Here is a 26129-nt window from a genome sequence, read left to right on the forward strand (position 1 = left end):
CATTTTGTTGAAGATCCCAGTTTTTAGACCCTCACTCAATATTTTTTCTTTCAAAGAATATGTTCTAAAATTTACCAAGATTTTCCTCGGGGTTTTCTTTTCTTTACTCTTCCTGAAAGGGTCTCTATGGACTCGTTGGATGTCTTCCGCTAAATCACAGTCTTTTGTCCAGGGAAGGAATTCTTCTAGTAAAGATATTACATAGGCCTTGATATCTGCTCCCTCTAAGTTCTCGGGGACATTCAAAACGCGGATATTATTTCTTCTTCCTTGGTTCTCCAAAGACTCTAGTTTCTCCTTGACCATTTTATCGTTATCCTTTAATTGTCTTATCTCTCTTTGTGTTATGTCCACTCTTTTGCTTAGGGAGCCCAACTCGCTCTCTATTGCTGTGACTCTGACTCCTAAATCATTTATTTTCTGGTCCAAACTTTCTACTGCTTCTTGTATTTTGTTCTGGTTTGTTTCAGAGATTGCAAATTTTTCTCTCATTTCCCCCATTATTTTTTCCATCATTTTGTCCAAGCATAGCTCTAGAAAATTTCCTGTCTCACCTTTGTCTGTATATTCTTGCTCAGGCTCAGGCTCAGGCTCATCTTCGGGGGTCTCTTGAGACTCTTGATCATTTATGAGTTCACTTTGTGGTGTGGTGCTTGTGCTTGCTTGGGTTGAGGGACCTGACTGAGATGACAGTGTTAGTAATAAAGGTTGTGTCACTAGAGAAGTCTCACTTGTAAATGGGTCTGGAAAAGACGCCGACTGCATTTTTCCTCTTGTTAGTATCTCCAAATCCGCAGATTCTTCCACTTCCTTTTCATAGATGTGACTAGTGCTCTGATTTCTTGCCGTTATATCCAAAAGTTGTACAGGAGGTGTATCCAAAGTGACCGTGTTTTCCCCCTCTTACTTGTACCACTTGTTGTATTTTAAAGTATGACCTTAATGAAGGAGTAATCTTTATTTTCTTATCTTTGGATTTCCTTGTTCCTCTGCTTTTTATGCTCTCCGTCAGTTCCTCTAAACGTGGGGGATTTTTCACAGATTTTTTTGTGCTTCTAGGGGTCATGCACTTTTTCTTTATCGGCTGTAGTAGACTCTGTTTGCTTAAGCTTTGATTCCTGAGGCAATATGCTGATTTTCTTACCCCCTCTTCTGGTCCCTCTCGCACAGGGAGAAAAGATCCAACTCCTTGTTCCTTCCTTGATTTAGATCTTGTGAAGTAATTGAAGTTGGAGGGGTCTTTTTCTTTTTTGTTTTTATTACTTTTACTTTTACTTTCTCCCAGTGTTAGAACCGTGTAATTATTGTGGATATTTTCAGTGCTTTTTACTAGTAGGTCTGTTTTTTCTCGATTTTCTAGCTCAGCTACTTCAGCTTTTTCGAATTCCGTGTTACACCGTGTGTCGGTGCAACTGCACCCTTCTTTTTCTACTACTTCTACTACTTCAGTAGAACAGAAACTTCCATTTTTCTTTTCATTCATCCAGCAGGGTTTTGTTAACCTTTTTACCTTTGTTTTGCTGTCACTATCACAATATCTTTTATCACACTTCTCACCAGACACAGACACAGACACAGACCTTTGGCTGAGAATTTCAGAAATGATAGGTGTCCAACTCGTCCAACTCTTCCTGTGCCCCACACAAGAAAGTACTTGTTTGTCCCCTCGTATTGCTCCCACTCTATGCTCTGTTCTGGCTCCTGTCTCCTCTATGTAGTCTGTGTAGCAGTTTGCTGGTGCAGTGTGATTGAGTTCACTGCCGCTGCCTCCTCCGCTCTTGCCCCGGAAGAAGAAATTGATCTTTAGGAGTTTCCTCCTACCCTCCCTGGCCGCTTCCTGAGCCCTCTCCCACAGACCGCTTGAGGGATCGGCTGCCGGGGCTGCCGGGGCTGCCTGAACCAGGACCGGGTTCTGCCGCTCCAAAGTTGCAGTCCAGCCTGTCATGTAGTTCTTTTTGGTATCGCTCGCACTCGACCCTTCAGGAAACCCTTCGAGAGAGCTACGAGCTCTCACACACACGCGTCTCTCCACCTTCAGCTGCACTCCTCGAAACGCAGGTACCTAGGAAGCGGGTAACGGGTGGCGGGTGACGTTAATAGGATCTGTACAGACTATTGTTTATTTTATCTTCCTTCTGTTCTGGAGGTTTACGAGCCCATATAGAGCTCAGAGACGCACTTGATTCAGTTGTGTTTTTTTGTGTTAAAGATTTGGTAAATGGGAACCATATATGCAGCGTCTCACCTGGAGGCTTTAACGGAGCTCACGACCAGCGTCTTCAGCCGGCCGCCATCTTCCGTGTTTTTATTGCATGTTCAGAGCCAAACACAAAAGAATGGGGGAAACAAAAGGCGGTGAAGATAGTGGTTGAGTTGTGGGGAATCATGCACGTGTCCGGGTGGACTGTAGTGAAAAGGTAGAATCATTCTTGAACCCTTCAAATCTCTCCCAGTCTTGAGGTCTGTGAGTTGGACAGAAAGAGCTCGAGAAGCTGTCAATAAAGAGGTGAGTAGAGCCCTTGACATGAACTGTCACCTGCAGGTTACACAGTCCAGTCCCACTGAGAGGCGTCAGGAAGTCTAGGGCCTGCTGGGGTGGACTGTGGATAACATCAGGTTACACAGTCCAGTCCCACTGAGAGGTCAGAAGTCCAGTATCTGCTGGGGTGGTCTGTGGATAACATTAGGTTACACAGTCCAGTCCCACTGAGAGGTCAGAAGACCAGTGCCTGCTGGGGTGGACTGTGGATAACATCAGGTTACACAGCCCAGTCCTACAGAGAGGTCAGAAATCCAGGGCCTGCTGGGGTGGTCTGTGGATAACATCAGGTTACACAGTTCAGTCCCACTGAGAGGGGTCAGGAAGTCTAGGGCCTGCTGGGGTGGTCTGTGGATAACGTCAGGTTACACAGTTCAGTCCCACTGAGAGGGGTCAGGAAGTCCAGCGCCTGCTGGGGTGGTCTGTGGATAACATCAGGTTACACAGCCCAGTCCTACAGAGAGGTCAGAAATCCAGGGCCTGCTGGGGTGGTCTGTGGATAACGTCAGGTTACACAGTTCAGTCCCACTGAGAGGGGGCAGGAAGTCCAGTGCCTGCTGGGGTGGACTGTGGATAACATCAGGTTACACCGTCCAGTCCCACTGAGAGAGGTCAGGAAGTCCAGTGCCTACTGGGGTGGTCTGTGGATAACATCAGGTTACAACGTCCAGTCCCACTGAGAGGGGTCAGGAGTCCAGTGCCTACTGGGGTGGTCTGTGGATAACATCAGGTTACACAGCCCAGTCCTACAGAGAGGTCAGAAGTCCAGGGCCTGCTGGGGTGGTCTGTGGATAACATCAATTTACACAGTCCAGTCCCACTCAGAGAGATCAGGAGGTCCAGTGACTGCTGGGGTGGACTGTGGATAACATCAGGTTTCAACATCCAGTCCCACTGAGAGGGGTCAGGAGTCCAGTGCCTACTGGGGTGGTCTGTGGATAACATCAGGTTACACAGCCCAGTCCTACAGAGAGGTCAGAAGTCCAGGGCCTGCTGTGGTGGTCTGTGGATAACATCAATTTACACAGTCCAATCCCACTCAGAGAGATCAGGAGGTCCAGTGACTGCTGGGGTGGTCTGTAGATAACAGGCAGGTCCCTTGTTCTAATGCCAGTGAGATAGCCTGGTTGGTTTATACACCTACTGAACGTGTGTATGGGGCAGTCTGGTTGAAATCACATTACGAAAATTGCTTTACCATACAAAAATGTACAATTTTGGAAATGCAGAAGTGCAACAGCTCACCCGCAATCGCATGAGGACGTGTAATCTACTACTACTATTTTTAGCACAGGGAGTGAGAGAAGCAAACCTTTAAAATGTGAAGGGTTCCGGGCATCAGAGGGTGACAGAGCCATCATTTCTCAATCACTGCTGGGGCATCAGCTCTTACAGTGGGGGTCGTACCCGATGGTGTCAACTCATTGCACCCCGAGGTGTTCTAAGCGACCTCTGAATCACTGCGACAGAACAGCTGTAGTAAACAAGCCAACATTCACAGCCCCTTCTGATTCATTATTCTAAACATTAGGGTGCAATGAATCAATTTAATAAACTATTTTTTTCTCAATTGCAGGACTTTAAACCTGAGCAGGACAATGTGACTGAAATTTAAAGGGACACTGTGAGGATTTGGGCGTACTATATGATATGGCTATGGGGCTTTATCGTTCAGTACACTCACAAATACCATCCTGGGTCGAGTCAGACTCAGTTACTTAACCTGAAGACTAATCCTGGCAGCTGTGGCAGAGAGCAGTATGACTTGGCAAAGGAATTATGTGTAAAGCATTTCAACAGCACCAAACAACGAAATAAGAAATCAACGACACGGAAGACACCCATTTATTAAAATAAATGATATTTTAATAAACTTTTAAAGACCTGGATTAATGAAATCCACTGGAGGGTTCCAGAGAGACAGATTTAAGAAGATATTTTCACTTTTAGATGCAACTGCAAACAAGCATTGGTCAACAAAAATTGGTAAAGAATTTTGAAACGTTTGATACTGTTAGTTCGGCTACTCCAGCGAGGGCATGTTGACCAATTCTATCTGGACAAGGTCAAGGGAGTCAGAATGGACCCTCTGCACAGTTACCTGGCTTCCAGATAGTTTTTGAAGCAAAATCCAAACTTTACAGGACAACCGTCATAGACCTCAATGGAGTGGTCCTGATGCTGAGGGATGCTTAAAGGATGCTCCGGTTGTGGTGAGGTCGGCAAGGTGTCTTTGTGGGTGCTCCTCAGTCCACGTGTGAAGTGGGGCAAACTTGGCCATAAAGATCGGGGTGCCTCGAAGATCTCTATCTTGCTATAGCAGGCCAGCTGATGCTGAACTACTGGTGGGTCTCTACTGCGGTTGGTGCAACATCCTTAGGTGGGGTTAGATTTCCTTGGAAGAGATGAATCTGGACTTACATAGCACTTCTGGATGAAGCAGACTCTGGTGCAACATTTGGCAATCTCGGATTTCTCCTGGCGACTGGTAGCGGCGAAATGTCTGCGGTGGCTACTAACTTGTCTGTTTGGTCTACTTAACCTCCTGTGTCCCTGGAGCTGGTCCCAGGAGATCAGTCGACTGTTACTTAGAGTCACTGCTGTTGGTTGGGGCTGGAACTCAAATTTTATTTGAGCCAGGAGCCACAGGCATAGTTAGATCTCTGCTGGACCAAAGCGCATCAGGTACAGTCCTTCTGACTGTGCAGCCTCTCTTTGTGTGAGTCCAAGGGCAGCTGGACAGTTCTTCAGTTCTCCATCCACATCCAGCATGATCTGAGGGTCAGAGTGCCACAGGAGCCATATTTATCCCAGGAAATTGCACTGAGGGGACCAAGCAGTCACTAGCCAAAGGGCTATTGTGTCCCCGCCTACCTAGTAATGAAGTTCCTGTGAAGTGTGGCATCTGACTATCCCAGAGTGCCACATTCTTGCCCCTTTCAAAATGGCACAACACTTCCCTAGTTGCTAGGTGCTTGGTAGCCCTCCCTACAGGTGTGGCTACCAGAGGGCTGCATGCCCATGGTAGAACTGGTTTGGGGACGTGTTTTCTCTGCCATTATTCCTGCAGGAACCAAAAAGCATCCTGCTCTGGGGTGTTGGCGCTACGTCCCTCACAAAGGCGGCTTCACCTTTGAAGCTTGCCTTTTGGCTAACTCTCTGAGTGGCCATCCTGTAAAAGGAGGTGACACCTCACTCTGTAGCTACTGCCTTTGGTCTTTTGCAGGGGAGTCCTTCACACCTCTCCTTAGGCAACCGGGCCGGGTTTAATGCCACAATTAATTTGATACCTTACACAACCCAGTTAGGTAGTCCTATTCAGGAGTTAGCCAGGCTGGCGTTCCAACTGCTAATCCTGAGTTAGCCAATGGGACTACTAACTTGATCCACAGCCAAATGACAATTTGGACTGCTGCTGTTAAAACATATTAAAAATGTATGTCTTACTTAACAAAATATCCCTTCCTGCCATAGGCAATTCAATTCAGCTTTATTCGGTGCGAAGAAAATTGCCATAGGCATCTACAGGCCTTCCTTAGGGTTGACTTATATACAGTATTAAGGGATAAGGTGAGTTTGCCATTTTGTGAATGGCAAAGTTGAACTGGCAGTGAAAACACTGTCCTTCCAGTCTGCAGTGACAGGCTGGGAGCGATTTTGTACCTTGTCACACACAGGATGTGAAGTGCTGAAGCCCTGAGTGGACACTGCCTTACCTGCCCTGGTGTAGTAGTGAGCCTCAGCAAGGCCTACCAGTGCAAGGGGTTCACCCTTCTCTGCACAGAGTCCTCAGAGCAATAGGAAGAAGTTGGCACAGAAACTGGAATAGAAAATACAAAGTTTAATAAACCTCATGAGGTGGAACTACATTCACACAGCACCCTTCGGTAATGCATGAAGTAGCACACCGGACAGAAGGAGCATGGTCCTTTTATACCCACACAGGGGCTCAAAATAAGGCGGTACAAGTACTGAAGAAGGTTTTATGTACATATACGGTCATATAGAAATGCACAGTCGACAAGTAGGAGGAGTTAACAGTTTGCCAGTTCTAGTAAACACATCATGACAGTTACATACTACTAATAGCTGCAAGGACAGCTGCAAACTCAACTGAGCTTGTGCGAAGGTGGAAGATGCTAAATATAGTTCGTTTCTAGGCAGATTACAAGAGCAGTCAACACTGAGGGAGGACAGAGCACATGGTGAGCACGTGGCAGCACATGGCAACCAAAATGGCTGCCAGAAATACAAAATGGATTCCACAAAATGGACAAGATAGTCTCTAAATACAGGATGGCTTCTGCTAATGCTAACCCAATCTGTGCCAATTTACAACACTGGGTGCCATGTATTAGGGACTTATAAGTAAGTCAGTCCTCGCTGTAGTGTCTTATGAGTTTTTATAACGGAACACTGTTGCCTCCAACCAGACTCTGTAGAGCTATGACGTAGGTGTTAGAGTGGAATGCAATGAAAGCTTGCTTTACAATGTTGAGTTCGCACTTACATGCAGAAGAATAAAGACTTGTGATAGTATGCTCCTTGTGTGGTGTAGTCAGTGGCGGGTACCCAGGCTGGGGCGGACACTACAACTGGCGCCGAGATAGGGGATGGGTAACCTGAAGATAGACCGCATTCTCCCAGACAGTTTTGCCATGGTCCAGACAGACTGTTCACACGTACCACGTGTGTCACTGTCAAAGTACAGAATCAACTCTTCATGCATGTGGAGTAAAAGTGCAGCTCTAGCCACTGTGAAACCGTTGAAGACTATAAAAACTGTGCAAAGAATCTACATGTCATTGACTGAGAACATGTTGGACCAACTACAAATAAAGGTACCCCACTGCCATGCAAGATAGAATTGCACATTATACATAGTTTTGCAGCTGGTGGCAGATTTAACTAGGTTTGCAAATCGCAATTGCTAACAATCAAATCGCTGTTATTGACAGATGCTTGTCAGATTCATTCAGAAAATGGATGGTGAGAGAAACTCTTAGTCTGAAGCCAGTGTTGATGGCTGCAGACAAAGACAATCTACTGACCTGGAGGGTGGAGGTCTCCTGAAGAGACAGTCATGAGTGTAAAAAGTAAGTCAAAGCAAAAGACAGGACACAAAGTGATATCTACAAGTAAAAATAAGTTATGTTTTAGATGAGTATTTCCGTTTTCTGCCATTGGACAGATATGTAAAGGCTGTGAGAAAGAGAACTATTTTGTGACAGTTTGCAAATTGAACCAAACAGTAATTGTGTCATGGTGCGAAGACAAAATGGCCGCCAGAACCTTCCAGAAGTAAGGCTCGACGCACACCCATAAGGCCAAGCGGTGACATCAGTTGAGGCTGTGAGAAAGAGAACTATTTTACGACAGTTTGCAAAGTGAACCAAACAGTGATTGTGTCACGGTGCGAAGATAAAATGACTGCCAGAACCTTCCAGAAGCAAAACTCGACGCACACCCACAAGGCCAAGCGGTGACATCAGTTGAGGCAAATTAACACAAAACAGTCGATTGTCCTCTAAATCATCGTTAAACTGTTAATCAGCCTAAATATTGAGTGAAAGTGAAGAAGATGGATGTGTCATGTCGATTTTTACCTCGGAAAAACATGTGCATGTCAGACTGGCCACATGTGAGGGAAAATGTCAGTCAAAGAAAAGTCGACATGACAAAACACGAAACTCATACAAAAATTGTCCAAAGCTTACATTAAAAATAAGTGGATGTTCGATTCCTTTTGTCGTCGACAGTGGTGTATCAATAAATATAATACACACATGTCTTCCCCGAGCACTCGGGTTAGCAGTTGTACCCCAACCCGCCTAACTCCTTCATTGGACTAAATCACCGGGTCATGTAAGTTATCAAATCAATCATCGCAACCAACTCTTCCAATGCTTTATATTCAGATGCTGCACAAAATCCTTAAATTCTTGACTGTTAAAGGGCGGTCAATTATCAGACGTCACAATGGCTGGAATGCCCCATGTCACAAAGATGTTATCAAGTCTCTCAATGACCTGTTCATTAGTTGTGGATGAAAGATCTTCTTTGAGTGGGAAGTGGGAGTATTCATCCACAATTACTCATAAATGATGTCTGCAATCGAGCGGAATAAAGAAATCGATGGCTATTCTCTCTCATGCTTGCTTAGAGAGTTCTGACATGTACAACATATCTTGTCACATTTGTATAAAGTCAGTTGCATAGATGACAGGCCTTGAGTTCCTTTTCAGCTCTCTCATCGAAGTATTTATTTATAAAGTTTTATATAACGAAACATGACCCGTGAGGGTATCAGATCGCTTTACAGAGGGGAGGAGTGAAAAGATATACAAGAGACAGTAATAAAACGCAGATACAATATTAATACAATTATAGAAGAATAACAAATTGAAGGACAGGACCTCCCTAGGAGATCAGTAGCAAAGTAGGCATGATTAGCAAATGAAAATATACAAGGTAAGATCAATCAATACAGTCTCTGATTTTCGTTTAAGGCCAACCATTTGTCCATCAGAAATGTTTTTTCTTCAACTTTGAAGGAAGAGATGGAAGGAATCAGATGGATTTCCTTCAGCAAACAATTCCAAATTTCCAGTGCGTTGCCCGAAAAGGCTCTGTTGCATCTTTTCTATTTGTGGAAAATCTGTGATTTCAGCAGCAGGGAGATGGTACTTCGAGATGATCTACATCCGTCACATACTTTCAGCCTTTATGCCAAATACCTGGGAGTATTGAAATGTAGGGCTTTATGAGTCATGCATGGGATGTTTTGTTGAATTTGTGCTTCATAGCAGGGCCAGTTTAGGGATTTCAGATCAGGGAGATGTTTGTTGCTTTTTGTTCCGGTGAAGAGTCCAGCTGCAGCGTTAAGAGAGGCCCGCAAAGGGGCCTGACGGTATCTGGGCAGGCCACTGAGAGTAGCACTTCCATAATTAAGCCTGGGGATGATTAGGGCTTGGACCGCGGATTTAAAGTCATCCTGGGGGAGGAAGTGTTCTATTTTCCTTAGGATGCTCATCTGGTAGTTCGCTCCTTTGGTGGCATTAATCATATGGTTCTAGGAACTAAACTCTATCTCAGACAATTCTCTTTGTGTCAACAATACCACGATGTCCTTCGTGAAGTACTTCAATCATTCTTTGTTGCAGAAACTCTGGAATTTGCATTCTCGACCCTGCTATATGCCTCCCTTTATAGTTATGGATAGTACATCTTTGACATTTTTGTATTTTTGATATTCACTATTGGTGGTGAAAGGTCAAGTATGTTGGTTCTATGACTGACGTGTAATTATATCTTTCAACTTCAGAATGTCACTAAAATGACTTGTGGCAGTAATGATCTGGACTAACGATGTGGCAGCTGATGTTTTCAATTTGACAATAAATTTGATGTAGGCTTCAGCTATCTTCGATGGAGTACATTGACCTTGTATAGGCAATTCGCCCACCAATTTGCTATTTCGAAAATTTACACTACACAATCTCCCTGACATGATTTTCTAGATTTACCCACCCAATTTACTCTCCTTAACATAATAATGTCCTGATATAATATATGTGCCCTGACATTAGTGTTTACAGAAATCCAGTAGACTACTTGATTCTTCAATGCCTCATACATTTGCCTCTAGTTTTACAGCTAGTTTCAGGATATTATTTCGGATAATGATGTATGGCGTTGCCTGATGCAGGAGATTCAATGGCCCCTTGGTATTAATGTCATCTTCAACAGTTCTATTCCTCCTGATTGAGAGCGGAGTTTTAGGCGCTCTTGTAGGGTGGGGAATATCTTCTTTGTCTACCCTTGTAAATTGTATTGACTGGGTTATCAGAACATCCTTCGGTGTCGCTATATTGATTGTCTCTCTATGATTTGCAACGCCAGTTGTGATAACAGAACCTGGTTTTCCTTTGGTACTCTCCGTTAAGTTTTGAGCTAGCTTAGAGAGGCAGGACGTCTTGCTTGTGGATTTAGAGGGTAATATTTCAGTAACCATGTTTGTTAAAAATGCCATATCTTTCTGTATCAACTTGATTTCAGACAATAAGCATCTTTCAATACTGTACAGTTTACTGTGTAGTTTCTTAAATAAAATCTCAAGATCTTGCGGCTTCTGATTTGTGAAAGAACATTCCCCTATATTCATCCCAGGGTTGATTCCTTCCTTTTTTTGTTTGGGTTTAGTTTTGGTCTTAGCTGTAGACTTAGTTGCCAGCCTCTCCACTGGGCTTTTAGCAATTAGAACTGGTTGTTTCATTTTTTTTGCCAGGTGGGATATTGAAAATGTATCATTAGTTAATACTGAGATCTCCAGGTATGAAGTTAAGACACATGGGTTAGAAGATTTATGGGCATTTACATTGTAAAATTCATTTGCTGTGAGTGTTTCTATCTCCTTACACTTACCTCTCGTATTGCACTCAGGTACTAGAGGTTCAGATCCACCTTCTAATGCAGTCTCCTTTAAAGCGGCATCGAGTGCTTTATTTGTTGCTGGCAATTGCTCCTCTACGTGAACGATTTCACTATTAATTAGGCCTTCAGTGTTTTTTAGGTACTTCGTTATGAGAGCACTCTTCGTGGGCATTTTTCACCCTTGCATGAGTAGTTTCCTTTTGCCCATGATTGGTCAATATGTTAATTTATACAACAGGCAAATAAGGTACTCTTACCGAACTTGTTGGTTTTTGCCTATCCAAGGGGGTTGGCCCTGCCCTGCCTCGTCGGACCGCGGACAGGCACAGATGGGCCCGCCCTAGGCCCGGGCACGCCCGCGTGCGTCCCGTGCTGCAGGAGCCCTCACCGGTTTTTAAGTGCCTCCTGGCGCGTGCGATGTCGCCAGCGGCAAGCGTGTCGCTTGGTATCCTGGGCAATGGAGTTCTTTTCCCCAGCTCGCGGTATCCGTGGCAAGCAGCGGCAACGTGTCCCACGTGAAATCAGCAGTTATAAGGTACAGTGAGCTCCCACGTGGGGGAGCCCTCGTCGGTTCTTAAGTGCCTCCTGGTTCGTGCGATGTCATCAGCGGCGAGCGTGCAGCTAGGTATCCTGGTCAATGGAGTTCAGGTCTATCAACCCCCACCCCCAAACACTCTGGGATTTTTGGTCCAGGGTGTGGGGCTCCATATATGTGTATGTGTGTCCATGGTTTTTTTGTCATGTTCTTTTCCATTATCCCTCTCAACCAGGCTAAAGTGAGAAAATGGTGCATACATACAGAATGATACAACAGAAGCCACCTCATTGCATCTTTTGATTTTCTTTCTTTTTTCTGATGATGTGCAGCGTAGGAAAAGCCTATATGTTTAAAATGTGAGAATTATTGACTTTGAGTGTGTTTAAAATGGTTGTAAATGTCCTGTTTGTTGTGTCACTCTGGTCAGAGCCTCAGATCTCTGGAGTTACACTAACTGGAAGATGCTCAGATTACCTGTACAGGTCCTACCCTTGGGTCTCTGATCGTATAAAGGACTCCCTTGCAGCAGTTGCTAATGTTTCCGACTGGTATTGTGATGCTCTGTGTCTTATTGTCCATTCACTGGAAAAGGCTCCATCTTGTATTATTTGTTAGGCCGTGTGATAATAAGAAGCATTCCCTGGATAAGAAGGGAGGCCTATTGTCGCTATGGATAGAACATTGTAGGAACCTTCTCTGGTGTCTTAGTTACTCTTTGAGTTTACACTCCTTGATAGAAGGGGATCACAGACGGATCGTCTGCCCTTACTCTGCTCATTGCATCTTTACATTGAAAGTGTAATCTAGAATTTCTTTAACGCACTTATTGTATAAGTTTATATGGATAGTTAAAACTCTCATTAAATGCCAATAGAGGTTTCTGATGGGCTTTACATTTCAGCTTATTCAGTGTTTCTTTTTCTTAATCTAACAGGTAAAACAATTGAAGTGATAAACAAAAAAGGTAAAGGCATTAAACATCACTTGTGTGCCTCGAAATCTCTTCCCTTGAAGACTAATGACTCACCAAAGTCGACAGCAGAAATCTCACTCTGCCCAATGAGGTCTGTACTTGGCTCTTAGGCACCAGCTGATAAACATTGAAGACGTAACACGCAGACATACTGAAGCAAGTCTGAGGTGCTCATTATCAAGGAATAGGTAACCTGGAATCAGAAACAACACGCAGCAGAGAAGTCGTATGGATATCTAGAATGTGACAAAACATTTATTAGACAGAGAAAGAGTAACTACAACATCAGAAATTTCATACTGGAGAAAAAGCATATAGATAGACTGTAATGCAGCATCAGAATGTCCACATAGTAGAGGAACCATATAAATGTACAGAAAGTAATAAAGTGTTTAGACGGAAGACAATTCTAAAGGAGCATCAACAAATCCACACCGGGGAGAGACTATATCAATGCACAGAATGTAATAAAGTGTTCCGAATGAAGAAGATTCTAAAGCAACATAAAAAAATCCACGCTGGAGAAAGACCATTTAATTGCACTGAATGTGAGAAGGCATTTATAACAAATGGAGAGCTGAAGCGACATCAGAAAATCCACACTGGAGAGAGACCATTTTACTGCACTGATTGTGGGAAGACTTATATTAGAAAGCCACATCTAATGCAACATCAGAAAGTCCACACCGGGCAGAAACCCTATGAATGTACAGAATGTGACAAGGCATTTAAAACAAAAGGAGACCTGAAGCAACATCAGAAAATCCACACTGGGGAGAGACCATATCAATGTACAGAATGTGACAAGGCATTTATAAGAAATAGAAATCTGAAGCAACATCAAAATGTCCACACTGGCGAGAGACCATATCAATGTACAGAATGTGACAAGGCATTTATAACAAATGGAACGCTAAAACTACATCAGAAAATGCACACTGGTGAGAGGCCATATCAATGTACAGAATGTGACAAGGCATTCATAACATATGGAAAGCTGAAGCAACATCAGAAAATCCACACTGGAGAGAGACCATTTAACTGTACTGAATGTGAGAAGGCATTTACCACAAAGCCACATCTAATGCGACATCAGAAAGTCCACACCGGGCAGAAACCCTATGAATGTACAGAATGTGACAAGGCATTTAAAACAAACGGAGAGCTGAAGCTTCATCAGAAAACCCACACTAGAGAGAGAACATATCAATGTACAGAATGTGACAAGGCATTTATAAGAAATGGAGATCTGAAGCAACATCAAAAAGTCCACACTGGAGAGAGACCATATCAATGTACAGAATGTGACAAGGCATTTAAAAGTCATGGAAAGCTAAAACGACATCAGAAAATCCACACTGGTGAGAGGCCATATCAATGTACAGATTGTGACAAGGCATTTATTGCCAGTGAAGCCCTAATGCAACATCAGAAAGTCCACAGTGGGGAGAGAGCATATGAATGCACTGAATGTGACAAAGCATTTTCTACAAATGGAAACCTAAAAGAACATCAAAAAATCCACATTGGGGTGAGACCGTATCAATGTACAGAGTGTGAAAAAGCATTTATTACCAGTGGATCCCTAATGCAACATCAGAAAGTCCACACTGGGGAAAGACCGTATGAATGCACTGAATGTGAAAAAGCATTTATAACAAATTCAAAGCTAAAACGACATCAGAAAATCCACACTGGGGAGAAACCGTATCAATGTACAGAGTGTGACAAAGCATTTATAACAAATGGAATGCTAAAACAACATCAGAAAATCCACACTGGGGAGAAACCACATCAATGTACAGAATGCAACAAATCGTTTATTACAAGTAGAACCCTAATGCTACATCAGAGAGTCCACACTGGGGACAAACCATATAAATGTACAGAGTGTGACAAAGCATTTATAACACATAGCATACTAAAACAACATCAGAAAATCCACACTGGGGAGAAATCACATCAATGTACAGAATGCGACAAATCATTTATTGCCAGTAGAACCCTAATGCAACATCAGAAAGTCCACACTGGGGAGAGACCGTATGAATGCACTGAATGTGACAAAGCATTTATAACAAATGGAGAGCTAAAACAACATCAGACAATCCACACTGGGGATAAACCATATCAATGTACAGAGTGTGACAAATCATTTATTACAAATGGAAAGCTGATGCAACATCAGAAACTCCACACTGGAGAGAGACCATTCAACTGCACTGAATGTGAGAAGGCTTTTACTACAAAGTCATATCTAATGCAACATCAAAAAGTACACACCGGGCAGAAACCCTATGAATGTAAAGAATGTGACAAAGCATTTATAAGAAAGGGAGATCTGAAACAACATCAGACAATCCACACTGGGGAGAAACCATATTAATGTACAGAGTGTGACAAAGCATTTATTACAAATGGAATGCTAAAACAACATCAGAAAATCCACACTAGGGAGAAACCACATCAATGTACAGAAGGCGACAAATCATGTATTACCAGTAGAACCCTACTCCAACATCAGAAAGTCCACACTGGAGAGACCGTATGAATGCACTGAATGTGACAAAGCATTTATAACAAAGGGAGAGCTAAAACGACATCAGAAAATCCACACTAGGGAGAAACCATATCAATGTATAGAGTGTGACAGATCATTTGTTACAAATGGACAGCTGATGCAACATCAGAAAACTCCACACTGTAGAGAGACCATTCAACTGCACTGAATGTGAGAAGGCATTTACTAGAAAGTCATAGCTAATGCAACATCAAAAAGTCCACACCGGGCAGAAACCATATGAATGTAAAGAATTTGACAAATCATTTATAACAAAGGGAGAGCTGAAGAAACATCAGAATAAACACACTAGAGGGAGACCATATCAATGTACAGAATGTGAGTAGGCATTTATATCAAATGGTGCACTGAATCAACATCCGAAAATCCCCACTGGGGAGAAACTATATTAATGAACAGACTGTGACAACAGATTTATTGCAAAGCACAGTTTAAAAATACATTGGAAGGTCCACACTGGGGAGAAACCATGTGAATGTACAGAATGTCAAAATGGATGTATTACTCAGCAAAATTTAATACGACATGGGATAGTTCACACTGGAGAGAAACCATATCAATGTACATAATGTGACAAGGCATTTATAAGAAATGAAAATCTGAAGCAACATCAACAAGTCCACACTGGAGAGAGACCATATCAATGTACAGAATGTGACAAGGCATTTATTGCCAGTGATGCCCTAATGCAACATCAGAAAGTCCACACTGGGGAGAGAGCATATGAATGCACTGAATGTGACAAAGCATTTTTTACAAATGGAATCCTAAAAGAACATCAAAAAATACACATTGGGGAGAGACCGTATCAATGTACAGAGTGTGAAAAAGCATTTATTACCAGTGGATCCCTAATGCAACATCAGAAAGTCCACACTGGGGAAAGACCGTATGAATGCACAGAATGTGACAAAGCATTTATAACAAAGGGAGAGCTAAAACGACATCAGAAAATCCACACTGGGGAGAAACCACATCAATGTACAGAATGCGGCAAATCATTTATTGCCAGTAGAACCCTAATGCAACATCAGAAAGTCCACACTGGGGAGAGACAGTATGAATGCACTGAATGTGACAAAGCATTTATAACAAAGGGAGAGCTAAAACTACATCAGACAATCCACACTGGGGTTAAATCATATCAATGTACAGACCATTCAACTGCACTGAATGTGAGAAGGCATTTACTAGAAAGTCATAGCTAATGCAAAATCAAAAAGTCCACACCAGGCAGAAACCATATGAATGTAAAGAATTTGACAAATCATTTATAACAAAGGGAGAGCTGAAGAAACATCAGAATAAACACACTAGAGGGAGACCATATCAATGTACAGAATGTGAGTAGGCATTTATATCAAATGGTGCACTGAATCAACATCCGAAAATCCCCACTGGGGAGAAACTATACTAATGAACAGAATGTGACAACGGATTTATTGCAAAGCACAGTTTAAAAAAACATCGGAAGGTCCACACTGGGGAGAAACCATGTGAATGTACGGAATGTCAAAATGATGTATTACTCAGCAAAATTTAATACGACATGGGATAGTTCACACTGGAGAGAAACCATATCAATGTATTGAAAGTGGCAATGCATTCATAAGAAGTGGAGAGCTAACACAACCTAAAAAGTCCACACTTAAGACTGCACTGAATGCTGCAAGCCAATCATTAGAAAGGGAGTGTTAAAACAATATCCAAAAGTCCCCATTGGGAAAATTCTGAATGAATGTACAGAATGTGACAACGTGTTCTTAATGAAGCAACAGCATGAGTGTTCAGAAAGTAACAAGGCATTTAGTGGAAGGGCACAACACATCCAATGTACCATCTGAAACTTCACACATGAGAGATACCATGTCAGTGCACGTACTATGACAAGGCATATGTTTTTTTTTTAAACTAACACTATATCAGAAAGTTAACATTGAAGAAAAATGGCATTTATTGGAAAGGCACAGCTAATGTACCATTAAAGTCCACACAGGGAAGAAAGTCATGACACGAAGAACGCATATCATAACAAATGTGTCCAGGTATTTGTCAAAAATGAAAGACCTAACACAACAACAAAAAGTCCACCCTGGGGAGAAACCATATAAATGTACTGAATGTGATAATTCATTTATTGGCAGGGCACAGCTTCTATAAAAACAGTAAGTCAACATAGAGGAGAAAGTAATGATGGTGGAGAATGCATATCACTGCACTCAATGTGGCAACGCATCCTTTACAAAGACAAAGCTAATGCAACATCATAAAGTCTAGTGGGACACCTGTCCTCCACAAAGGAGCGACACTATAGGAATATATACTGAATGTGAATGTGCAACATCTGAAAATCCACACTTGGAAGTAACTAAAGCAATAAATGTGACCAGGTGCTGATCCGATAGTCCATAATGGCAGAAACAAATGTTTCTTACAAAGTGTTTTATTTCAGGGGCAACCTAATGTGTCAACATGCATTCCAGGGAGAAACTGTATCTCTCTTAAGGCTGAGAAGGCATTCATTACAAAGGAATAGATAATGCTTGATCAGAGATTATGCACTGGGGAGTGTAAGATGTGCTGATTGTGAAGTCTTTATTTGAAACAGTCATTAGTTGCTACAGTAAAAAATCCACACCTGCACAGAGTTACAGGGGATGAAATAGCTGAGCGAAATGCGGAACAAAGGCACAGAAATAGTGGCAGTCATCGTAGGTGCCGAAGGATTGGTCAAGAAAAGGTCCCAGGGCAACTTGCCAGTCGCTCACAGAGGTGACAATATGTAAACTCCAGTGAGCATCAAAGTGCTTCATAATGCAACTGTTTCAGAAATGAATAGCTAGATTTCTTTCACTGTTCCCAGACTACTGTGGCATAAGAACTATTTTGGCCACTTAGTGATAAAAACACGCTCTTCCTATTTATTAAATTATGTCAGATGTGTTCTGCAAGGCCTTCTAGGGCTCGTTTCCACAGTTTTGGGAAAATTTGTGATAATACAATTCATAGTTTGTTATCTAGGATGTTATGTTCATACTGTTTATCGTTGACATTTTGTTTCTTTCATTAACAATACTACCCAGGAGAGGCAAGTGGAGTTTTATGGTCAGTTGGAAGTCAGATGCTACTGTCCTTAGTGGTTTGCAACCCCTGAAGTATGTGTGCATCAGGTTTATGGTTTTATGTGGGACAGGAGCTGGCACCATTTGTACAGACATTGCAGGACAGTCTGCTGGACAACCTGTGAATAAGAGACCTCTACTAACAGCAGTGATTATTATCTCCCATCTCACGTGTAGGCAACCATTGTATTCTTTCTACTTATGCACAGGGTCATTTTGTAACATGCTGATCTGTAATAAAATGAACCACTGCTGAAAGTACCAACTGCAATCCTGGATGTTTGAAAACTGTAAACTTTCACATACCGTACTATGTATGTGGTTATTTACTTTTCCAAAGCGCTCTAATGTCCTTTCAGGCTATGCCCGTGCAAAAGAAATAAACAAATACATAAATCTGTTTGCCTGTGTAGGGAAAGACAAAGCAAAGGTTCCCCAGGGGGGCAGAAAGCCATCTAGGCCTCAGGATTTGTTTTATTTTTTATTCAGGGTTGAGGTCAGCCCAGAATAGGCATGCCAATGCCCACACCTCCCCTAAACAATTTCACAGTCTTTCTGCCCCCCTGAGGGGCGGATGAGGGCAGCGGTCCCTGATCTACCCCCGGGGGGCAGAAAGCCCCCTAGGTGCCAGCGATTACGCTGGCTTTTTTCATGCGTGGGGGCTGCTCAGAATGGGCATACCAATGCCCCCACCCCAAAAACATAGCCTCAGTCTTTCTTGCCCCCTTGGGGGCATATCAGGGCCAACCCCCACCCTTATTCTCCCCCACTGCAGCAGAAAGCCCACTAGGCACAGACTTGTTTTTAGCAATGTGCCTACCTGTGGATTTAGGGCCCTAGCGCAGCCGGCACATAGGGAAGCCTAGCAAACCTGCAAATTTTTTTAAACTAGACACCAAGGGGAATCCAGGATGGGGTGACTTGTGTGCCTCTCACCAGGTTATGTTACCCAGAATCGCTTGCAAACCTCAAACCTAGTTAAAAAAACATATTTTCCGCATGTTTCTGTGATGGAAAGTTCTGGGATCTGCGTGGATCCACAAAATTCCACCCACCCCGCATTCCCCAAAATTGTCTGAAAAAAATGGTGCCTCACTTTTGTGGGTGTCCAATGCCGAATTGCCTAAAATGTATTTTTAAAAAAATGTAGAGCTTAGAATTCTCAGTGCTAAACCCTTATTCCCTATGTTTTAGGCTCTTCCCAGTAACAGGCCATTGCCCCAGCCAAACAAGTGAGGTATCATTTTGCTCGGGAGACTGAGGGGAACGCTGTGGGGTAGGAAATTAGTGCCGGCACAGTGATTCCACCCAAAAATATGTGGAAAATATATATTTTTCAGTTAAATTTGAGGTTTGCTGGGCATCCTGGGTAGGAAAACGTTGGGGGATCCACACAAGCCATACCTCGCTGAACCTTCCCAGGTGTCTAGCTTTCAGAAATGTGTGGGTTTGGTAGTTTACCAAGATGGTAGCCGAGCCCAGAGCCAAAATCCCAGGGGACTCCCATTGCAAAACCAGTTTTTTTTGTGATAGGTCATTTTGATGTCTCCTCAATACGTTTTGGACCCTTGACTGTTGCGGGTACTTGACCCACCCACACGAGTGAGGTATAATTTTTATCGGGAGACATGAGGGAACGCTGGGTGGTAGGAAATTTGGGGATCCACATGGATTACAGAACTTTCCCACACAGAAATTTGAGAAAAAAAGTGATTTTTTTCAGCTAAATTTGAGGTTAGTAGGGCATTCTGGTTAGGAAAACTTTGGGGGATCCACGCAAGCCATACCTTGCTGGACTCTTCCGGGTGTCTAGTTTTCAGAAATGTATGGGTTTGGTAGTTTTTTAGGATGGCCACGAGCCCTGGGCCAAAAACCCAGGTGACCCACCCTTGCAAAACCAGGTTGCTTTGTGATAGGTCATTTTGATGCCACAGTGGGAAGAATACGGAAATGAATCCTCAGTCTTTGAATGGACAACAGGGGCAATTGATAGGTCGTTGTTTCACCATGCTGAAGACATTGATACTTGGATAGAGATTAATAAAAAACTAGAAGCTTCTCTTCACTTGTTTATGAAAGGCGAACTGTTGTTAATTCCACAGTTAGCAAGGCTTTGCTCTCGTGCTTTAAAGATAGTAAAAGAGGGAGGCACTCAGTGTGTCAGCTAGAAAATGTCTCCCCCTCTCACAATTCAACAGCTACTAATCCTTGAATAACCTCCCACAGTCTCAAGACAAGTTACATCTCTCATCGATATGCAAGAAGGACAGGCTTCGAACACTACTGGATATCTAACACTGTGGAGCATCACATTAGTCTGGGAAATAATGTGATTGATGCCAGTTTAGCCACCCGAGGCTAGACTGTAAAGCTCTGCTAAGGTTACCCATGCAATGTGGGTAGTCGCATGTTGAGATGGCTGTTTGGGCGACTATTACTAGAACACAGGTGACAAAGAGTTTTGATGTCAGAAATACTTGTAATCTGACAAAAAAAACCTTAGTGGAAAGAGGGGGGTCAACCTGCAGACACAACACATATGACTGGGGTAGGCCCAGGATGTAAGATTAAGCATCTCACTTAGAATGTGAGAGGGGTGAATGACCATCACAAGACCCAAATGGTGACTGCATACCTCAATAGCCCTAAGGTAGACGTTCCATAAATTCAGGAGACGCAGGCTGCTTCTGTGGGGGTTAATACTTTTTCCAAAATTTGGAGCCCTTACCTCCTATTTCTATTCCTCAGTCGCTAGGGAAATGGCCATATTGGTTAAACTAAGCAAACACAAGGAGATGATGGATGGAGTGCTGAAACGTTTCGGACACTCACCCCCAGTCACAGATCTGGATTGAATCCATCATTATTATGTAGATCACTTTGCCACCCCAGTTCAGACACAGCTATATTCAAATCAGTCATGACTCTGTGGCTTTTGGGAACAGTCCAGCCCGAACTGCCAAGCCATGTCTTCCCTTGACCGGAAACAAGCATCCTGGGACCGGTTTCAGGCTAACAGCCCTCTTTAATCAGGCTAGCTTGAATCCAGTGGCAGTGTGAGCAAGGGACCCATGTCTGGGCATACCCTGCCAACTTAGGGTGAAAAACCCAAACAGAAGGAGATGATGGACGGAGTGCTGAGACTTTTGAAACACTCACCCCCAGTCAGAGATGTTAGTTGAATCAATCATTATACCTTAGCTCACTTTGCCACCCCAGTTCAGACACAGCTATATTCAAATCAGTCATGACTCTGTGCCTCATGGGCACAGTCCAGCCTGAACTGCCAAGCCATGTCTTCACTGGACTGGAAACAAGCATCCTGTGACCAGTTTCTGGCTAGCAGCCCTCTTCAGCAAGGCTACCTTGAATCCAGTGGCAGTGTGAGCAAGGGACCCATGTCTGGGCATACCCTGCCAATTTAGGGTAAAAAACCCAAACAGAAGGAGATGATGTACGGAGGCCTGAGACTTTTGAAACACTCACCTCATCTTACAGATCTGCATTGAATCCATTATCATTCTTTAGCTTACTTTGCCACCCCAGTTCAGAGACAGCTATATGCAAATCAGTATTGCCCCTGTGCCTCATGGGAACAGTCCAGCTCGAACTGCCAAGCCATGTCTTCCCTGGATCCGAAACAAGAATCCTAGGACCGGATTCGGCTAACAGCCCTCTTCATCCAGGCTAGCTTGAATCCAGTGGCAAAGTGAGCAAGGGACCCAGGTTTGGGCATACCCTGCCAACGTAGGGTGAAAACAGCAAACATAAGCAGATGATGTTCGGAGTGCTGAAACTTTTCAAACACTCACCCCCATTCACAGATCTGGGTTGAATCCATCATCATTCTTTAGCTCACTTTCCCACCCCAGTTCAGACAGAGCTATATGCAAATCAGTCTTGCCCCTGAGCAATATTGGAACAGTCCAGCCAGAACTGCCAAGCCATGTCTTCCCTGGACCAGAAACATGCATCCTGGGACCGGTTTCGGGCTAACAGCCCTCTTCAGCCAGGCTAGCTTGAATCCAGTTGCAAAGAGAGCAAGGGATTCAAGTCTGGGCGTACCCTGCCAACTTAGGGCGAAAAAAGCAAACATAAGGAGATGATGGTCGGGGTGCTGAAAATTTTCAAGCACTCACCCCCATTCACAGATCTGGGTTGAACCCATCATCATTCTTTTGCTCACTCTGCCACCCCAGTTCACACACAGCTATATGCAAATCAGTCTTGCTCCTGTGCCTCATGAAAACAGTCCATCCGAACTGCCAAGCCATGTCTTCCCTGGATCCAAAACAAGCATCATAGGACCGGATTCGGGCTAACAGCCCTCTTCAGCCAGGATAGCTTGAATCCAGTGGCAAAGTGAGCAAGGGACCCAGCTCTGGGCATACCCTGCCAACTGAGGGTGATAAAAGCAAACACAAGGAGGTGATGGACGGAGAGCTGAAATGTTTCAAACACCCACCACCAGTCAGAGATCTGGATTGAATCTATCATGATTCTGTAGCTCACTTTGCCACCCCAGTTCAGACACAGCTATATGCAAATCAGTCTTGACCCTGTGCCTCATGTAAATAGTCCAGCCCAACTGCCAAGCCATGTCTTCCCTGGACAGGAAACAAGCATCCTGGGACCGGTTTCGGGCTAACAGCCCTCTTCAGCCAGGCTAGCTTGAATCCAGTTGAAAAGAGAGCAAGGGATTCAAGTATGGGCATACCCTGCCAAATTAGGGCAAAAAGCAAATATAAGGAGATGATGATCGGGGTGCTGAAACTTTTCAAACACTCACCCCCATTCACAGATCTGGGTTGAATCCATCATCATTCTTTTGCTCACTTTGCCACCACAGTTCAGACACAGCTATAAGCAAATCAGTATTGCCCCTGTGCATCATGGGAACAGTCCTGCTCGAACTGCCAAGCCATGTCTTCCCTGGATCCGAAACAAGAATCCTAGGACCGGATTCGGCTAACAGCCCTCTTCAGCCAGGCTAGCTTGAATCCAGTGGCAAAGTGAGCAAGGGACCCAGGTCTGGGCATACCCTGCCAACTTAGGGTGAAAACAGCAAACATAAGGAGATGATGTTCGGAGTGGTGAAACTTTTCAAACACTCACCCCCATTCACAGATCTGGGTTGAATCCATCATCATTCTTTAGCTCACTTTCCCACCCCAGTTCAGACACAGCCATATGCAAATCAGTCTTGCCCCTGTGCCTCATTGGAACAGTCCAGCCAGAACTGCCAAGCCATGTCTTCCCTGGACCGGAAACAAACATCCTAGGACCGGTTGCGGCCTATCAGCCCTCTTCAGCCAGGCTAGATTGAATCCAGTGGCATAGTGAGCAAGGTATTCACGTCTGGGCACACCCTGACAACTTAGGGTGAAAAAAGAAAACACAAGGAGATGACGGACGGAGTGCTGAAATGTTTCAAACACTCACCACCAGTCAGAGATCTGGATTGAATCTATCACGATTCTGTAACTCACTTTGCCACCCCAGTTCAAACACAGCGATATGCAAATCAGTCTTGACCCTGTGCCTTATGTAAATAGTCCAGCCTGAACTGCCAAGCCATGTCTTCCCTGGACAGGACTGTCGGAAATAGGAGCAAAGAGGGAAATTACGGACCGGGCTGCCCTCCACTAAAACTAGTCATCAACAAAAACCCTATACAAATGACGTGGATTGTGTCAGTTACTTAAATAACAGAACAGTCTGTGAGTCCTGATAACTGCAATCATCCCCTATATACTTTCGTTCTAATAAGGGGACGTTTCACTGCAATACGTCCTGAGTTTCTTAAAAACAGAACCAATATGCCAACACCTCTTTGACAGTTACACAGAACACAACAGCAAAATGTCTGACACCATTAATCAATATCAAGTGTCCACCTCATCAGTTAGGACAGATTCTGTGTAGAAAAAATGTGGAAGAACCGAATGACACCTCACGGAAACACCACCAACGGGGTAACTGGTATGCAATCTCCAGACAGGACCCCTGTCTCATCATCGGTTGTCATCCGATTCATAAAAGAAATAGAAAACACGTGTCCAAAACAACAAACCAAGACAGTGTGTGAAAGAGTGGAAGCAGAGAAAGTCTGCTAGTGACAATCAAGAAGTGCATTAAAAGCAGCAACCACTTCTCTTCATAATTTTATTCGTAGAGAAATTGGTGTTTGCTGTTAGACTAAAAAGGCTGGTAGCTATTCATGCACACCATTACCTATTACCATTACCAACATGTTTCACTGCCACATCAATTTTGGCAGATTCATCAGGGCCGCACAGTTTGCTGCCACACCACTGTTGGACACCTGTTCTATGTTAACTGTCAAAGAAAGAGGCACAAACAGGTAGTTAAAAACATACACTATCACCCTTACACGCTATATGTATGTGTGTGATACTGTGTCAGCATAGTATACCTATAAGCAGCCTGTTTGCTCATACCAGCTGCCAAGGAATCCAGAAAGGGGATAAAAGGGTACTCCTACGGTGAGAATCCAGTGTCACATAGATTGTGTATATCAATCTAGAAGCATTAAAAGCACAAGGAGATAGTGTCAGCAAAGTCTGTGTGTCTCATACATTCTCCGTCAAAAACGGATCCTACCGACTTCAACCAATAGTCAAAAGTGAAGAGCGCTCGTTTTTTCCCTCTCATCGGATCCACACACACTTAGACTTTAACATGCGCTTCGGAGCATTTTAGCATCAAAGTTTGCTCGAACGCATTCCCAAATGATTTAGGGAGTACCAAGGGAGTGCTCGTTTTTACGCTCTCATCGGTCTCCTCGGGTCCACACACACTTAGACCGTAACATACGCTTCAGAGCATTTATAGAATGAAAGTATACTCAACAGCATTCCCAAATGGTTTAGAGAGTGCCTAAGTAGACCACACTGCACATTCTCCAAATATCGTGACAATAAACATTGTATGCGCAAAATCTTACATCTCCTAGCAAAATCGAGCTAGCGTCTAACCCACCAGCCATACTGGTACACCACACATAGCCCATTGGTAACCGTACACCTCACTGTTATATGTCCCGATGAGCGCGTTGTCTCGTTCACCAAACTCAGTCTGATTCAGCCGTATACAAATACCTACGCGGGACGTTCAACTCCTTCCACGCGTATGTCACATGATACGGTAACACGGTAATGGCGGCCATCTTGAGCTAGTCATTTCTGGCTTTGTTGTGATATAGTGAAGTTCCAAATCACTGAAATAAATGTGCGTGCCTGCTGTGATGTATAAAATTCTCAAACGTGGACTCATGGGTCAGTTTTATCGATGTTTGTTATACTGCTAATAAATTACTACAATTTCATATACCACAGTCCCACGTTGTTATTATAGGGCCATATGGGTCATGCTGTGATGTCAAGTATGACAGGACAGGGAAGACCCATAGCAAGAAATGCGGGGGTCACGCTAAATAATGCTAAGACCCAAATTTGTTCGGGTGCGACCATGTTGTTGTACCAATGGTGACTACGTCTCCTACAATTAGAAGATAACATCAATGCAATGTGTTGCTTGAACGCATTCCCAAATATATGTGGACAGGAAACAAGCATCCTGGGACCGGTTTCGGGCTAACAGCCCTCTTCAGCCAGGATAGCTTGAATCCAGTTGCAAAGAGAGCAAGAGATTCAAGTCTGGGCATACCCTGCCAACTTAGGACGAAAAAAGCAAACATGAGGAGATGATGGTCGGGGTGCTGAAACTTTTCAAACACTCACCCTCATTCACAGATCTAGGTTGAATCCATCATCATTCTTTAACTCACTTTGCCACCCCAGTTCAGACACAGCTATATACAAATCAGTCTTGCCCCTGTGCCTCAAGGAAACAGTCAAACCTGAACTGCCAAGCCATGTCTTCCCTGGATCCAAAACAAGCATCATAGGTCCGGATTCAAG

The 26129-nt window shown here is 43.7% G+C and overlaps 2 pseudogenes; one reads left to right on the forward strand and one right to left on the reverse strand.

Annotated features, from left to right (window-relative positions):
• Nucleotides 1-26129, reverse strand: part of LOC144763056 (uncharacterized) — an 875608-nt pseudogene that overhangs the window by 502591 nt on the left and 346888 nt on the right.
• LOC144761489 (uncharacterized) lies at nt 11430-15212 on the forward strand (annotated as a pseudogene).

The sequence above is a fragment of the Lissotriton helveticus genome, chromosome 6, assembly GCF_964261635.1.
Source record: "Lissotriton helveticus chromosome 6, aLisHel1.1, whole genome shotgun sequence".
In the NCBI taxonomy this organism is placed as follows: Eukaryota; Metazoa; Chordata; class Amphibia; order Caudata; family Salamandridae; genus Lissotriton; species Lissotriton helveticus.